This window comes from Trachypithecus francoisi, unplaced genomic scaffold (genome assembly GCF_009764315.1).
Source record: "Trachypithecus francoisi isolate TF-2019V2 unplaced genomic scaffold, Tfra_2.0 Lachesis_group19, whole genome shotgun sequence".
Taxonomy (NCBI): Eukaryota; Metazoa; Chordata; class Mammalia; order Primates; family Cercopithecidae; genus Trachypithecus; species Trachypithecus francoisi.
In genome coordinates, this window is record NW_022681464.1 from 39231031 (window position 1) to 39247163 (window position 16133).

The 16133-nt window shown below is 37.0% G+C and overlaps 1 protein-coding gene across 1 annotated transcript in view; it reads right to left on the bottom strand.

Moving 5' to 3' along the window:
* Window positions 1-16133, bottom strand: part of DLGAP1 (DLG associated protein 1) — a 971691-nt gene that overhangs the window by 858864 nt on the left and 96694 nt on the right. The window contains 1 exon segment of the mRNA XM_033178240.1: window positions 2226-2388. The gene's annotated coding sequence lies outside the window, so the exon portion shown is untranslated.

The window sequence follows — 16133 nt, forward strand, 5'->3', positions numbered from 1 at the left end:
GAGCATTAGGAGAAATACCTAATGTAGATGACGAGTTGATGGGTGCAACAAACCACCATGGCACATGTATACCTATGTGACAAACCTGCACGTTCTGCACATGTATCCCAGAACTTAAAGTATTAATAAATTTTTTTAAAGTTACTTCCCTTTTTAAATTAAAATTCATTTCAAATTAAAATGGAAGTAGTAAAATTTTCTCTGGAAAGGATCAAGTCTGGGAAGTTTATAAAAGAAGTTGTTCTTGGAGATAATTTAGTAAGCTCATGGCATGAGATTTGTGCTTAAGCTAAATAAACTGTATTATAAGGGTACAAAAGGATGATGATGAATTGTGGTTTCAAAAGCGAAAAGGTGTCCTGAGATTTTGAATATATTAATATTTTATTTAAAATTCTATAAAGTGTCCTTTTTCAAATTCCACAATTTAAAGACAGACAACATCAGCAATCATACCAGAGGTAGTTAAGAATGCATTTAAGAAGAATAATTATAATGATGACAGTAGCAACAATGTTAGTAGTAGCTAACATGTATTGGGTACTTTTTGTCATGCACTATGCATTATATTATTTAATCTCCACAATGATTCTGACAGATATGCTATTGTTCCCATTTCAAAGATGAGGAGATTGAGAAAAATTAGGTAATTTGCCCAATATCATGATGCTAGAAAATGGCAGATTTGAGATGATAAAATTTAAAATATCAACTATTTTCAGAAATATAACATGCCAGACTTAAAGACAAAAAAATCTACTCTTGAAAATAATAGTAATGTCATCTCAACTATAATTTGCTATGTGAGATTAAGGAAAATTCAACATAGTAGAAGAGTTTACAGATGATAAATTTAAGTCCTCATAGAGCAAACAGAGAAAAGTATTCAGGTCAAGGTCACTGGTGAGACTACAAAGCTTTTAAAATATTTGTTCAATCACTTAACATGAAATACCTATTTATTGAACACATATTATGCGCCAGGTCTGGTATGAAGCAGTCTATAAATTAGGTATCTAATTTTTCCAACTACCGCAAGAGTCATGGCCAAAAGGTGGCAAAGTCAGGATTCAGACCAGAGAGACCAACCTGTCCCCAGAGCCCATGTTCTCAGCCATCGTGTTATGACCTGGGGCATTTATATACCTTCAGTCTTCCCAGTTTTCATTTACCAAGTCTTGTTTACTAGGACATTTTTGAGATACCCTTTTCCTACACAGGACACAAAACACGGCAGACGTTGTTACACATTTTAGACAAATGTGCATTTCAAGAGACCTAGTCCTCCATGTTAATATTCAATATCTCTCTGATTTATGTCTCAGAGATACTGACTCATTCTTGAATCTCAGGACTTTGAGATGCAGTATAACCTGTGTGCTTGAGAGGGAAAAACTTTGGATGACCTTTATTTCTCAACATCTGTCCACCCAAGATAAGTCTGTGTCATGGCCCAAGTGCCAATTTACATCCCTTAGCATCTGCTCTTATAGAAGTCACTGGAATGCACTTCTAAGACACATAAAGTCTTCTCAGTCTCATAGCTCCCCCCATTTTTCTTTATCTCTCCGAAGGATTCCCTACACTAACTATTCCTATTCTGCCATTTGATTCAACTCTATTGTCTTTTCTCAAAACTCTGTTTTGATAATAATCCTGACTAGAGTAAAACTGGCAATGTAATATCTTGGAACAGAAGACTTTTCAGTTTGAGGAAAAGATACATGGAAGTAAACTTATATGCACTAACAGTACATGTAAGGGAACTTTACAGTTAGGGAAGGATTTGCATGTAGATAATCACAATAGGCACACCTTTATCATAACCAGTTTCAAGGAGTTAGTGTCTCCATTTTATAGGTATTGGTTTTTCACTAGCAGAAACAACACAAATTGTAGCAATTATAGGTTTCATAAAACTGTATTTCAGTTATATTCAAAAATAAGAATGCTTGTCATGAAATTCCACTTGCAGTAAATGTTAACTTCCTCTACTTCACATAAGTATGAAAAATATCTTCAAAAACGTGAGCATCTGCTTAGCTAATCATAAACACCTCAATTGATGTGCAATGCCTTTTTGTGTTAGCCTACTTTTTCCCTTCTGCTATATGTCTAGTTAGTTGATATAGCTTTCCAATTTAGAAGAAAGCAGAAATATTTCAGATCAGGTCATGACATCAAATACCATCTGCCAACAGTAAATATAGTTTTCAAACACTTACCCAGTGTTAGTGAGACAAGCGAAGTCTGCTTTGCAACAACTCCACTAATCTGGGATTATATCTAAGCAAAGTGGATGCACGCTGGTCCTTTCAAGAAGGTGTCCCAGGGGAAGATCTAAGTAGTAATCACTTGAAGGGACTCAAGAGCACCACTCACGACGTGCTGAAATGCAGAAGGCGACAAAGAGGGAAGGCAAGTCTGTTAATGGAGCTTAATGATTACTTTTGCAATGTTACTCATACACGTTAAACCTTATGAATAGCAGTCTTAATCTTTTAACTTACAGTTCAGAGGCAGGCTAGCATAGTCATCAAGAGTATGAACTTTGTCAATTAAAATAAGTAAATAAAAGTACATCAAAATTTTTTTAAAGAGCATGAGATCCAAGTCAGATGGATGGACTTCATGTCAAAATTTGGTCACCAACTTGTATTTAAGAGCAGACTATACACATCCTCTGCAGAAGGACGTGGAAAAAAAGAAATAGGGTATTACTAACAAAATGCTTCTAACAATGCTCAATAAGACCAGTCATTTTATCCCTAACTCAGAAAGATAGAGAGAGGGCCCATTTATGCAGTACACAATATTAAGCACTGAGTTGGTGTTTTCCAGAAATTATCTCATTTAATTTTTCAGATGAGATGTTATCATTTCTGTTTTACAAATGAGGAAACTGATAATCGGGGAGTGAGAGATTTGCTGAAGTCAGACAACAAGGAAACAGTGGATTTGGAACTTAAGACATGTCTGTCTGATCTTCTGGCCTTTTTCACATTTGAGGAGAATATAGTAAAGTTTAGAATCAGTTGGCTAATTTTCACAAAACCATTATTTGTGATACAATAGCATTGCATTATTTCTGTATATAATTTAAATGCTTTTGTCAGGAGAAATGAAAGAATTAAAATAAAATACATTTCCAGCTAAATAACTAAATAATTGCATATAGGAGGAAATAATAAAGATTAAAGTAAAAATTAATGCTCAGAGAATCAGAAAACAGTAACTCTATAAATAAATACCTTCAGTTTTTAAAAACTCTAACAAAATAAACCATTGGTAACCTTGATCAGAAAACGAAAGAGAAGGTAAAACTACACAAAATAAGAAATAACATGAAGAATTAGCTATTGAAAAAAGATAAAATGAAATAAGTAGCCTAAGTGACTACAGATATCTATGTATACAAGTTTGAAAATTTAGATAAGAGACTATTTTCCGGGGAATCATGTGTACTAAAATTGACTCCATTAATGGAGGAAGTTTAAAGAGATCAATTTCCATACAAGAAATAGAGAACGCTATTAAGGATGAATATCATAAAAAAAAAAAAAAAAAAAAAAACAGGCCCAGATAGTGTCATAGTAAAAATCTACAAAACATTTGAAGATCAAATAGTCTCAGGACTCTACAAATTGTGGCAAAACATTGGAAATGAAAGAGACAATGTTTCCTTTTACTGAGCCAAAATAACATGGATACCTAAACCTAAAAAACTTTGTTCAAAAGAAAATAAATCTATAGACCTATATTGTCCATGAATATCAATGCAAAAGTACTAAAAGAAATTTTGGCGAGCATAGTATCATACATCATATTAAGAAAATAATGAATACAACTAAGTGGGATTGATTATAGAAATTCAAGGTTGGTTCCTACTAGGAAATCTATTATTATCATATGCAATATGATTTTTCCATATATGCTGAAAGGCCGTAATGAAACTCAACATTCACTCATTATAAGAATATTCAAGAAAATGAATGTGATTTTTAACATATTAAAAATATATATTTCTCAATGCTAAAATCAGTATCTTAATTGGACAGCACTAGAAGCAGTCCTATTCACATCAAGAACAGGGGGAAGATACTAGTTATCTCCATTACTATTTATTATTTCACTGAAAGTGTTAACAAATGCAATTAGACAAAACAAATCTATTAAAGGTTTTAGAACCGGTACAGAAGAGGTAAAAGTATCCCTACTTATAGATGATACGATACCTGAAAAACACTTAAGAATCAATAATAATTAATATTGTTAATCCCCAAATTATAAAATAATTTAATAAGGCAACAGGATATGAAATTAATATTCATAAATTATTAATCCTTCACATACATTGCATTATAAATAAATAACCACAGTGAAGGGGATGGGAAAGAATAGAACTAAGCTAAATAACTTTTGGAAAAGTGTTTTGACTGCTTACTGCAAGCCTAAACACAAGGAAAAGTATCCATACATATCGTACTCCGGTTAGAGGTTTGTTTCTCAGAGTGGTATGAAATTGCGACTGTGAGACTACATTGTGCGTATATGAAGATTAAGCAAATAATTAAATAAATTGATGATACTGAGAGTGAAGTTTCTCAATGATAGAAAGAGGAGTTACAAGTAATGGAAGGCATTTGGCTAGAATGAACCCTGCAGTGCTGGACTGCAATCAGGTGCCTCAGCATGAACTCAGGAGTGTGTGTGTGTGTGTGTGTGTACAAGCTGACATAAAGGAGAGACGTGTGCACATATGTGGATGTATATGTACACATATTTCCTAGCTCTGTCAGGTGACCTAGAAGCAATGGCAGAAGAGCAAGGAGCACATCTAGCACTCAGATTTTGTTTTCCAAATACCTTTCGCTAAGAAAAAGAGTCAAATATCCTTCACTAAAGGGTTGATTTTGGGAATGGGTAGAGATTAGCAAGATGAGGAAATGGAGCAAGATAAGCCTGCAAGATCTTGTAGTGCCAGAGTAAGCATGTGCTCAAAATTTCACAGCATCAGAGTCACCCTGAAGGAGCCCCCAATGGCCAATTCTAGAATGAGAGCAACAAACTAAATGATAATAATAAAGAAGTCTATCTCATGGAATAAAAAAAGATCCTTGAGTCCATACCACCAATAAGTAACTGAATCAATAGGTAAGGACAAAATCCTTAGAGTGAAATTCAAATTCAAAATACAAAAAGAACGATGGACATAGAAAATCATCATCTCACAAACACAGTGGTAAGAATCATGGATGGAAGCTAAAATTTGTGAGCAAAGGTTTATGAGAAAACAGGACATTGGCATAGTCTCAAACTCTCTCCCCATAAGATCCTTATTAGCTACAAGGGAAAAAATATAAATTTATAGTGGAGAAAACTGACAGACTCCACCTCAGTCAAGTGATCAAAATTAACATCACCAGGAATGAGACGTGTTGACATCACGTATCTCCTGATATGACATACTGAGAAGGTCACAGTGTAGCCTTTGCAGTATTCATGTAAAAAGTTTTAAAAACCTGAATTTAATCATGAAGAAACATCAGACAAACCAGAACTGAAGGACATTCTCCAAAATGACTGGCCAGCAGTCTTTAAAATTGTCAAAGTCATAATAAACAAGGAAAGTCTAAGAAGTACCCCAAATTGAAAGAGAGTAAAGAGACATAACAAGTAAATGCAGTCTGTGATCCTGGATTGGATCTTAATACAGAAAAATGACATTTGTGGCACAAACTCACAGTAACAGAAGGTAGAATGGTGGCTACAAGGATCTGAGGGATAGAAGAAAGGGGAGATGTTAGTCAAAGGGTAAAAGTAAAAGAATAAAAATGAAAAAAAAAAAAAACAACTACGGTGTATTTACAAAATTTACTGCTGTACATCAGGAAAGCAGATCAAACTGTTATACGAATTATACAACATGGCTCAGCCCCACAGAGATGATATGGAGGAAGAAAATCAAAAGAGAGCATAGTGTGCCATTCCATTTATATGAAATTTTAAAAACTGATAAGAATTTATAGTGAAAAAATGTATTCTATTGAGTACTTCTGGGGGTATTAATTAGGACAAGTAACAGGAAAAGCCTTTGGGTGGATGATAATACACTGTATCTTTCTATTTGTGAGGCTTACACATGCGTATTAATCCATAACACTCACCAAGCTGTACATTTAAGATCCAGGTACTTTATCATAGGTAGGTTTTAATTAATGGAAAACTATGAAAAAACATTTATTGAATATATTCTTTTGCCTCAGTTTTCATGGTTTAAATGTGCCATTTTATCAGACAGAACTTTCTAAAGGATGCAATTAAAACTATGTATTCACTTCTGAGATTGCACTTCTTCATAAAACAACAGAAGAAAAGCAGAATTGTTTCCTTCTTTGCTGAAGGAGTTGAACAGATATGGTTTAGATTTCTGTTTTTCACTTTCGATGATGAGAAAAGAAAATATCCTGGTTTTTGCTATAAATGCTAATTATTCTATCTGTTCAAAGTGTTTATTTCTTCTTGAAAAATGGAGGGAAATATTAGTTATTGGATACAATAAAGTTCAGTACCCTGAGGTATCTTAGGGAAATATATTTAGCCTATGTGTACCAAAACTGATTGTTTTTAAAGAAAAAACAAATTTTAAATGAGATATTATATTTTCCTAAACTATCAAAATGTCTCTAGCTATATAAAGGTGCCAATGCAAAATAAAGCATTTCAATTTTCCTCAACACTAAAAGTCAATATAGTTTTCTCTTAATTTTAAAATTTCCACAATTTTTCATCTGTATTAACTCCAAATTAGCCAACATTAATTGATTTGAAATCTCTTAAACATATGCCATCCATGAGTTTCTTCCTGAAAGTACCACTTTTAAGCAAATAAGTAACATACAGTCCCTTTACTTGAGCATTTTACATTCTATTGGGGAAGACATATAATTACAATTTAACTACATCTGTAATTAACATATGAAATGTGAATACTAATCACACAAGTATTGGTTTCTGCCAATAGAATGTGAGATATTCAATATCTCTATTAGGGCCTTTAATACATGTCTTGAATGTAGTCAGATGTAAACATAAATGTTTTTTTAATTTATAAAAGGTAATACCTTTAAGGAAAAAAAAATATGATCAACATCTTCGGTTAAAAGAAGGCTGAGAAATAAATATATATTCAAACACTTAAAAATAATAAATTAAGCTTAGCAGTGAGAATATGTTCTAGTTATCTGGAAAATTTACTTATTTATGACTCTTCTGTTCACCAATATTGCCAAGTAAAGTCATTTACAGATCTGGTAACAAAGCTGGGGTGCTGCAGTAGGACAACTTGGATAATCATATTTCCCCTAGAACTTTAAAAGAATTTCATGACATACAAAAATTTTTGTTCCATTACATTGTAGAGGTCTTCTTTTGACTTTTATTCTATTCTATTCATATAATGAAGCTTTCCAGGTCCTCGGAATTTAACTCTTTCTTCTGCTAGTACCAATTTTTCAAATAGTAGGTTTGATTTAATTCCCAAAACATTGTTAGAATCTAGGTAGAGAAATGCTATTATTTTACTAGTCAATGCTCTCTAGGAGACTTTGGAATTAATATAGGCCACTCTGCAGAAACAGTGACCACTGAAATGAGAGCCCCAGCATACGCTGAAATAGCCACAGTCAAAGAAGATTCATTTCTTTAGGAGTTTAGTGAAAATGGAGAGATTGGCTCAAGTAATCTCCAGAAAGCATAAAGATTAAATTGGCTCATAACTGAGAAAACGCTACCTTAGCTTTCACCCAGTTCGGTCTTTATGATCCTTTGACACTGATGTAAGCACCGCAGAAAGGAATACCAAGGTGTAATTACATAATCCTTTCTTCAACCAATTGTTAGCGTGTTTGCTGTAGATTTAAACACTGCCACAGGCTTCTAGTGGTTGGCAACTCACACTGTGGAAAATGTCACTGGGCTTTGCTGCCTCACTAGCTGTGCTCCACAGAGCAGAAAATTAAGCTTGACATATTTGGAAGAGGAGTTTTCTAGTTTGTAAGAATTTATAAAAATAGCTACACTTATCTATTCTAGGGTCATATTTGTAAGTTATTAGTAGCCCTGAGATAAATAATTTAATTTTTTAGTACATATGCTAAAATCTTAGATTATTCTGACTCGAAATCTAGCTAATGGTCTCTTAGGTGACTTAATTTCTGTTTCTAATTTAAAATATACATACATACATGGGACAATAAAATGTTTTTGAAACCACAGTACGTGAAAATAAACTGCAAAAAATCAATATCTAAAACCATGCATTTCTGCTTCAGTTTCTTCTGATTCCTTTCCAACACAGATAAATCTGAATAGCTTAGTCAGTTATCAGTTATCAAAGTATGAATTTCATCATGAATAGCTTAGATTTGTTGTACAAATGTGGTGCTACAAATTGAATCATTAATCAAAGTCATAATAGGCTCAAATTCATTTTATTCTATACATTTTGTTTGCACTATGCTAAGATTTAAAATTAATAACCGTAGTCTAGTAAGAAACTTGTTTAGGTATATTCCAAACACTTAAATGTGTTTTTTTCTTTCTGTTAAAAGCAACATGTAGTTTTTTCCATAAGAATGGTCCCTCACTGATTGCCTTATCACACTTAATTTACAAATCCGGAATAAAACCATGAGGTTGAACAGAGTAAGATCATCATGGAAGAAAAATATTCACAGCACTATTTCCAGAAAAGCTCACACAAACTTTCAAAATGGCATCAAGCCACCTGTTTGGATCACTCAGAGGCATTTGCCAACTTGATCAAAACAAGGGCACATCTTTCTATCTCCTGCTAGTTTTCTTTCTTCCCTTACTTTGTTGTCTCATGCAACCTAAAATAGAAGCATCATATCTGGCTTCTGCATTTCATTCTAGATGCCAAGAACTCCAGCCTTCAGAGAAAAATGCGCTCCAATATCTCCCTCTCCTCAGCACCTTGCCCCTCATGTCTGTAGGTGGCATTCTCATTAACATTGCTTTCTCTAACCATGGCTGGGTAAGGCAACCCTCTGCCTTCTTAATGTCCTATCGATCAAGCTAGTAACATTTACTTAGCACCTGCTCAATGAAAGTCACTGTTCTGCTCGTTGTGGGGGATACAGGTATACATAGGACATGAAGTGGCTTTCCATAAACAAACATAAATGTCCTCTTTATTTGTTTGTTATATAAAGTAGCCCCTAATGCCTGAATTTCCTTCATCTTCTAGCAGTCAAACAATCTCTCACCCACTTACCCACACATGACAACATGTCTTTTTCATAATGTTTCTGTTTGAATTAAGAAAAGCTAATTTCCCCACCCAGGACAACCACAACACAGAATTCTGTACTCACTCTTGCCTTATGCCCTTAAAACACGCACTCACGACCAGTATTTCACGGCAGTGTCTCAGTCTTTATGCTTATCTGACTTGACGCTTCTCTACCAATGATTTTCTGTATGTGAATCTCCATTACTTTTGTAAATGTGGGAGGAGGAACTGCTTGTAACTTGTGGAGCACTGAGCACGTTTAAGCGCTGGAGCCCTTGGTGAGTATGACAACTATCCACCTGGATTACAGATGGTCCTCACTCCCGAAAAGTCTTCTGGGCAGAACTGCATGGCAAAAGGCTATAGTCAAGTACAGTTACCAACTGCAAGAAAGCCCACAATTGGGCAACAATCCTGGCTCAGCAAACTCTTCTGTTTGAAAAGATCTATCATAAGTCCAGAATGTATAGCATTTAAAACACAAGCCCTCACACACCAAAGCTTTTCTGTCTTCAACTGTTCTCTCTCTGCCTTCAGAACACTTGGCTGCTTATCTCCTGTTTTGTTTTTCTTTTTCTTTTTCTTCTAGGTCCCAGGGGATAAATGGGCTCAGTAAAGGCTTCCCACTGAGCACGGGGCAGCGAGTCACAATTCCTTGACGATCACCCACCCCACGCTGACATGTTTCAAATGACCTGAAGTAGCTACATCTGTTCAGTCAAGTTATTACAAGGAGCTTCGAAAGTGAGCCACATTCTGAGCAAACAACCATAAGACCGGCTCCGTCCGGTTCCCAAGAGATTGCAACCTCTGTGTGATTGGCAGTTTTAAGGTCTGGCTTTCTCTATCACAGGATAATTTCCTCCTCATTGTAAAAAGCTTTCTGCAGCCTTTTGCTTTTTGGCTCTTTTTTATAATGAGCAAATTTGGCTTAGACAAAACATCTTCAGACTGAGAAGGAAAAGGATTTTACGTCTTAAAACCATGAAACTAGTGTAAGATATTTAAAACGTTATATTTAAATATATATGATATATAACATATACACATGATATATAAACATATAATTTATGTACATATTAATATATGTTTAAATATATATTTTTCCTCCACTCTGTTTTTCAAAGGTTCTCTTAATCCTAAAGTTTAGTGTTGGGCTACTCAGTTATATCAACTTTTAGGCACTTTGAAATCACTGTCCCTCTGAAAAATCAATAGATAAACATAAGAACTCAAATTTATAATGCCTAAGTTGCTGTGAGCTACTGTAAATTTCACCCTAGAAACTGAGTAGGTTTTGTGGGTAAACGTGTACAACTGAGATGGATGAGACTTCAGACTGAGGCAAAACAGCAGAATGAACTGGCTGTTGCTACCGCCGTTGGCAGGTATGGAGTCTCTATGACTCGCACATGGTTGCTGCTGTTGGGGTTTGGAAAATGACTCCCTGAATTATGGCACTTTGACATGCTCAGCACTTGGAACTGTAGGACACTGAAGGGGCCTCAAAAGCAAAGCCTCTTTCTGGTCTTCTCCTGCTCTTCTTTCTCCTACTTCCCTTTTTCTCACAAGGCAGACCATAGAAACTAGAGTTTCTCTTCCCCAAAGTAAGTCACAGAAACTAGAACCCCTCTCCTCGAAAGGCAATCATAAAACCTAGAACGATTACTCTAACCTTCCTCTACCTTGCTGAGTGGAAGATAGTCATAGAGAAATCTGACCTATCTCCTTCCAGGAGGTCCCTGCCCAAACCCATGAGGACGGAATGCCACACAGAAGGACCAGAAGAATCTGGACAGACCCTAGTTTATTACCCTTAGGTGAATATCTTTTTGTCCAATTCTATTTCTACACAGCTGTACATTCTTCATTGAACCTAAGCATAAAAATAGACAGGTTTCCTTAAGTCTTTGCCTCTTCATGTTCTGAAGGCTCCCACATCACGCAAAACTTTGATTAAATGAATTTGCTGTGCTTTTCTCTTTTTAACCTGCCTTTTGTTGTAGGGGTGTCAGCTCTGAGCCTCATGATAGGGAGGAAAGATATCACATGTTTTTTGCCCCTACACTGCTCCTCATCTTCATGGGTCAAGATGATCTCCACACATCCATATCTAAGGTACACAATACGCATCTTTGTATATACATGTCTCAACAGCCACTCAATATTGTTAAATATGGACTGGATTTTTAACAATATTCAAGCTACCTAAGAAGAAACTAGAGGTACAGGCAGCCTCCGGGCTTTTTCCACAATTACTCTCATCTAAAAAAAAAAAAAAAATCCTCTATATACACACATCAGAATGGCTAAAACAAAAGATAATGACAACACAGAATGCTCGCCAGGATGCAGAGAACCTCGGTCATTCACACATTGCTAGTGAAAATGTAAAATTGTACAGCCGCACTGGGAAACAGTTTGGCAGTGTCTTTTAAAACTAAACATACTCTTGACATATAACTCAGCAATGACACTCTTGGGCATTTGTCCCAGGGAAATGAAAATTTATGTTCCCACAAGAAGCTGTACACAAATGTTCATGGCAGCTTTACTCATAATAGCCAAAAACTGGAAACAGTCCAGATGTCCCTGAACGGGTCCATCCATACCATGGACTACTACCTAGCCATAAAAGGAAGCTGTTGATACACACAACAGCTTGAATGAATCTCAAGGCAATTATACTGAGTGTTAAAAGTCATCCCTTCAAAGGTTACATATTGTGTGAGTCCATTTATGTAATATTGGAATATCAAAATTATAGAGACGGAGAAGAGATTAGTGGGCACCAGGGGTTAAGAATAAAGGATGTGTGACTTTAAAGGAATAGAACAAGGGTACCACGTAGTTATGGAAGGTTCTGGATCTTGATTATGCTGGTGGCTACACAGACCTACACACGTGATAAAATGAAATGCAATACACACTGTCTCACCCACACTCACATACACACAAGTGCATGTGTCATTGGTGAAACTGTAGTGACTTCTGCGGATGGTGCCCACATCCATTTCCTGACTGTGATATTGTACTATAGTTATACAAGTTATCACTGAAGAAAACTGGGTTAAAGTTACATGGGACTATCCAGGATCCTTTTTTTTTTTTTTTTTTTTTGCAATTTTTTTGTGAATCTATAATTTCAAAATAAGAAGTATAAAAATAAAAAAGAGAAATCTTCTCTTGAGTCTCCCATACTAGACTAGCTGCTGCTCTCTGCTTCCTCTTCTCCTTTTTTTACAGAAAACTTCTCAACATTTATCTGTTTGCTGCCTTTAATACCTCTCCTATGCTACCTTGCATCTGCTCCAATCATAGCTCTGATTCTTTCATCAGCTCCCAGGAAACTGCCCTTGTCAAAATCACCAAAGACATCTATGTTCCTATCTAGAGGTCAGCTGTTCATCTCCATTGCACATCTATCACTCCAGGCCCAATACTGCCCTGACAGTAGGAAGTGCACCGTAGTCAGTTGGACTCTGTCTTCAGGAGGATTCCGTCTACACTTCATGGACTCTCCTGGGTTTTTTTTTTTTTCCTTATGAGTGGCTCCTTCATGGTCTCATGTGGAGGTTCTTCCCTTTTTCCCAGAGGCCCATTCCCTTGGTAAACTTATCCAGACCCCTAGGCTTAAACAGTTATCCACACACTGACAACTCCCAATTTTATATCTCTAGTCCAGTCTCTTCCCTGAATCTTAGACTTGTATCTAACAGCCACTGCAAATCTCTACACAGATTACCAGTAGGCACCTTAAAATTTACATGACCTTAACTGAGCTCCAGATACCCCAACAAACCTGCCTGTCCCAGTTTTTCCCTCTGTCAACGATGGATAATATTATATTTCTAGCAACACAAGTCAAAAATATTGGTGTCATGAATTTCTCCTCTCAGGCATCATGTCCAATCCATCAGAAAATCCTGTTGGCTCTACTTTCAAAATACATCCTGAATCTGAGCATTTCCCACCACCTTTACTATTATCATCCTGTTCTTGTCCACTATTATCTCTTGACTGGATTTTTGAAATAGTTTTCTATGTTGCTACTCTGCCTTCACTCCCTACATGCCTGCTCCGTGCAGTAACCCAAGTGTTCCTCTTAAATCACAAGTTAGAGCATGACATTCCTCTGTCCATAAAGATCCCATACATTTTGTTGTTACTTTTCCAACCTCATCCCTTCCTATTATCACCTTTGTTTGCTCTGCTCTAGTCCACTGGCCTCCTTGCTCTTTCTAGGACATGCCACATACACGTCACAGGACCTTAGCCTTTGTTGTTCCTCCAGCATGGGTAGCCACAAGGATAACACTCTCCCTTCCCCATTCAGGTGCCACATGACACCTTTATAGATGGATTCTGATCTTTCCATGCCTTGCTGTTCTCCACAGGACTCATCATCTGTCTGTCTGTCACTGCAACCTCCGCCTCCCGGGTTCAAGCGATTCTCCTGTCTCAGCCTCCCAAGTAGCTGGGATGATAGATAGGTGTGTGCCACCACACCTGACTAATTTTTGTATTTTTAGTACAGATGGGGTTTCACCATGTTAATTAGACTGGTCTCGAACTTCTGACCTCAAATGATCCACCCGCCTCGGACTCCCACCATTTATTTCTTTATTATCTGTGGATTCCTACTCAAAAGTAAGCTTCATAGGATAGGATTTTTGTTTTTTTTTTTGTTTTCACTCTGTATTCCCAGTGTCTAAATCTTGCCTGGAACACAGAAGATAAGTCAATATGTCATTGTGGCCTGAATGAATTATTTAACCAATTACGCAAGTAATTTTCTATTTCCAAATAAGAGAAGAGTTGGTGTAGCTGGAGTAGCCTACACCCCGAGAATTCTGAAAACCCACAGTAGCCCATCTGCTCCATTGACTGACATCTCTGGCAAGAGCAGCTGACACCGTGTCATTGCTGCAAGGTCTGCCAGTCAGTGGGCCAGTGCTTCGCAGTGCCTCTCCACTGAATAACAAACAGACCCCTTTGGAGGGCAGGGCCCATGTACTACCTTAGTCTTAGGGATTCCACAGCCCTATGGCAGTAAGAAATGCAGCTGGCAGGAAGGTAGTTACCTATGCTCCTCACTGCTTCTCAGAAAATCTGAAATATGAGCCCCAGTGTAGTCAGCACTGTGAGTTTGTAGATTATAAATATTTACATCTGCGCTTGCCCAAGGCTGGAGCTTGAAACTCAAGCTTTGCCTGTTGGAAGGATCAGATGGAATAACAGAGAGCATAAACCGTTCACTCAACAAATCTTTACAAAAGGCCTACTGGAAGCAGGCCCTGTTCTAGACACTGGAGATAAAGCAGGGAACAAAACAGTCAGTAATCGTGATTCCGTGAAGTCGATATTTGAGAGTTGGCAGGAAGCAAATAATATACATGCAAACAAATGGATGAACAATACAATTTCAGATAATGATTGGTTCAGTGAATCTAATAAAATAAGATGATAAATAACTGAAAGATTTCTTTGAAATTGGGTGATCATCTTATTATGCTGAGGTGACATTTGAGCACAAACGTGAATAATGAAAAATACTTAGTCCTGAGGGCAGAATGGTCCTTAAAGAAGGAAAAGAAAGTTAAAAGGCCTTCTGGGACTAGCATGGCATGTTTGAGAAACAAAGAAAGAAGACCAGTGTGTGTGCCGCTCAGGGAGTGAGAGGGAGTTAGAAAAGATGAAGATAGAGAAGTAGACAATCCCAGTGACCTCAAGGAGTTCATGCTTTATTCCGAATGCAAAGGCATTACAGACGTGACTGCAGAATACTCACTCTCCATTGTTTTCTTCACGCAAAGGGAAGCCTAGGGCCTCCTTCTGTTCTCACGCCTTTGATTGGTGAGTTTAGTAGGAAGAGCTGGGCATGAAAGACTCAGCCCCTTCCTCTTGCCTGCAGAGAGCAAGGGTCTTGTCTGCTTTGGGCCTAGGGCTGAACTTTGTGGCCACAGTTTATCTCTGTAGCACCTGCTGTGCAGGTATTCGGTGTTGCCTGTGACTTCTGGGTCAGTTCATCTAATTCTGGTGCAGCAGCAGGAGGCCCAGGGCTGGCACTCACTCTGCCACATTCTCCAAGAGCTGTGTTAGTAATAGACCTGACACTCCATTCTCCATGTGTTTAACTCCTTTGTCTACTGCTTTAAAATGCTGGTGGTGAGGAGGGAATTATAATTAACAGCCTTCCCTCTCAAACTCCAAAAGGAAGCTTGTATGTTTTTCTTTTTTGAAGAAGAAGTACAGTGATCTAATTTATGTTTTAAAAAGATCACTCTAGCTTTTATTTAGGGACTGAATTACAGACAGAGGGAAATGAAAAGCAAAGATATTAGTGAGAAGTGATGGGGTTCAGGACATGTTCCCCTAAAATATGGCACCTCGGTATTTGAAAACAATGCAGAAGTGGGATGATCTCTCTGACTTCTCCTTCCTTCTCCTCTGAACTAGCTCATAAAACCTAGAAATAATTTTCTGATCTTCCTCTGGAGTAGGTCACAAGATCCTCATGTGGCCTTTCTTTGCCTGGAGGAAAGGAACGTCTTTATCGCTGAAGATACAGGGACACGGAGAAGAATCCAAACAAACAGGCCTTTTACATTCCCTTCATTAGCTCATACCCCCTTTTTCCAGTCATGCTTCTTCACAACTATACACCTCTTCATCAAACTTACCATACAAGTACACAGCCTTTCCTGTTTCTTTAAATATTCATTTCTGAAGGCTCCCGTGTCACATAAAACTTACATTAAATAAATGTGTATGCTCTTCTTTTGCTAATGTCTTTTGTTGTAAGGGCTTCAGCCAT